This window comes from Lemur catta, chromosome 19, assembly GCF_020740605.2.
Source record: "Lemur catta isolate mLemCat1 chromosome 19, mLemCat1.pri, whole genome shotgun sequence".
Taxonomy (NCBI): Eukaryota; Metazoa; Chordata; class Mammalia; order Primates; family Lemuridae; genus Lemur; species Lemur catta.
In genome coordinates this window covers 7,361,536-7,364,261 of record NC_059146.1, presented here as the reverse complement: position 1 = coordinate 7,364,261, position 2,726 = coordinate 7,361,536, and the positions used below count along the sequence as shown (strand labels likewise).

Here is a 2,726-nt window from a genome sequence, read left to right as displayed (position 1 = left end):
AGTCATACCTCCATCCCGAACCTCTTTTAGAGAGTGGGGACATTCAGACTGCTTGACTCTCTTTGGCTCTGGTAGCGTGTTCCCTCTTTTAACATTTTTCAGTGACTCAGTTCAGCGCCCTGAATCATCCAGATTCTCAGAAAATAAAAACATCCTGACAGTTTTTATGCCATCTAACATTTTTAAAAAATGTTGGTGAGAAGATCCTTTTGTAGTTCATAGACATGAGGATTAGATTTTCTTGCTCCTGTGTGAGATATCATCTCCCTCAAAACTTGTTACAACATTGGTACGTTACCCGTCTGATGTGAAAAAAACATACATATATATATGTAATATACATTCATAGATGAAAAGCTCTCCTCTTAGTGATGTTCACTTCACTGTTCAGAGCCTCACGTACCAATCCAGTTAATAATAATTCAACATTTCAAGGAAAATGATGAATCTGGGCTTGTTTGCTTTTTATTATTTGTTGTGGTAGGGTTTTTTTTTCTTTTTTTCTTTCTTTTCTTTTTTTTTTTTTTTTGTAGCGCTAGCTACAGCCACTGCTCAGCACTTTATATGCCAGTAACATTTTTTAACATAGAATACCTATGAAGTGGAGCTTACTGAAATGGGAAGACATTATTTCAGATTTCATAACAGGACAGAGCTTTTTGCTTCTTTTCAGCAATTGCTGTGTTTCCATTATGTAGAATTGAGAAGTTTCTCTCTTTTCTTTGGCTGCCAGAAAGCTCAGAGCCAAATTTGCAACCCACCTCAAGTGAGTCATTTTATATTTCAGACCATTTAGTTTATATACTAACCTTTTCTCGGGCTTTAAGTTATTTTTCTACCTTTATTTTCCCTTCATTCTGATTTCAGATTTATTCATTCTTTATCCTTGGTCCTATATATGCATACATGTTAAGGGTTTTTGTTGCTGTTAATGAGGTCAGTTACGCACATAGAATCACAGCATATATGCATATGCATACACAGTAGGAAAAGTTTCTCAGAGTATAATGAAACTCTTCTTTTAATGTCCCTTTATGATATGAGAATACTCAAGCAGACAGATTCACACACCAAGACCAGAATGCGTGCTTACGTCTGCTGGTGGTGTTACTACGGGAGAGAACATAGGGGATATAATAAACCTCTCGACAGCACCCGGATCTGATCTGCAGGGATGCAAGTCACTGCCCGCCGTCGGCTTATCTCTGTTCATTTGGTCGCCACAGTCCTGAGCCACTTCACGTCCTCAAACGATCATTAGTCCTAATAAAAGGAAAATTGAAAAGGAGAGCGAAATAGGGGACACTAAGGCTAATAAACACAAGCACCTATTGCCAAAAAATTGACTTCTTATCGACAAACATCATGATGAGTAAATTTTTCACTTCTCTGATGTTCCTGCATCAGGGTCCCCTAAGGTGTAATGTCTCTTTTAAAAGAGCTGAAAGAGTGTTTTGTTTTAATGGCTTTAAGCTTTTTTTTTTTTCCTCCCTACTGGCATAATATAGGGATGCTTTGGAACACACTTTCTTCCTCCTCCCTCGAATGACACTGACTGATTTATCTGGCCCTCAAACCATTATTGCAACAAATCACCCAGCACCACCAGTTTGCGAAGCATATTCCAGCTGCCTTCCTAGGGGGTTAATGCAGCCGGAGACGGGTCCACTAAATTGAGGTGATTGTCCCTGGAAAACACTGAAGGACTAAAAAGAGTCACTACCATTAGTATCACTTCTCTGACAGTAGTAATTTCTACTTTGATTCTGCATGTCAGCTAGTGTGCCCAGCAACCACAAGACAATGAAATAATGAGATGGCAACTGCTCCTCTGCTCAACCCGTGGCCCAAGCCCTGTCTCTGGGAATCCTGCCAGCTACCTTTACTCGGCAGCTGCCTGCTTCACGCCAAGGAGGAACGAGAAGTATTTGTCATTTCACTACAAGATGCATTGCTTTGTCTTTGCAGCATAAGTTGGGAAGACTTTATGGGGAATGATGCAATATTCCATGGGGTGAGATTTCAGGTGAGGGGGCTTCCTCACATACATTCTTCTTGGCAGGAGGATAAATGTTTTCAAGAGTATCCACCCTAATGTTTTGAATACGTGTACTCCAGGAGGGAGGAGAAATAATAGGGAATTGTGTCAATAAGTTGGTAACTTAAAGCAATTTACAGATAAGTGAATATTCTGTCTCCCAGATTTTAACCGACTCCAAAATTTTGACACCAAAACTTTTTTAATACAGCAAACAATATTTCCTTTTCTATACTCAAAATTGTGTCCCATCTCCCTTTAGTTAAAATGTATTTAGAATCACATTGCAGCTTTCTGGGGAAACTTCAGTCACCCTCTGAGAAGGAAGCAGAGGATGAACACACATTGTTCCTAAGAGGCAAGCAGGTATTAGGGACAAGTTAGAACTGGCCCTGAAATACTCAAAAGAATATCAGTTCCTGACTTTGAATGCAAGATAGTGCTTACCTGTCCTGAGTAGTATAATTCCTTGGTCATTGAGACTGACCTTGTAGCTTGGCTCACTTGGTACATTTTCCTTTATCTGCCTCTTCATTAGTTGCCTATAAAAGCTAAATACTCACTTCTTCAGCTTCATTGGCAAACAGGAGTGGTCATTTGACACAGCTCTGGTCAACAAAATATAAGCAAATAACCAAAACCAAAAGACACCTTGAGAGGAAAGTGGCTGGTGGGGAGTCAGTTGCTG

At 39.7% G+C, this 2,726-nt stretch overlaps 1 non-coding gene across 1 annotated transcript; it reads left to right on the top strand.

Moving 5' to 3' along the window:
• Positions 1–203: 203 nt before the first annotated feature.
• Positions 204–308, top strand: LOC123624916. Its single transcript, XR_006730277.1, has one exon. It is a non-coding gene; the product is annotated as a small nucleolar RNA U13 (small nucleolar RNA).
• Positions 309–2,726: the final 2,418 nt, after the last annotated feature.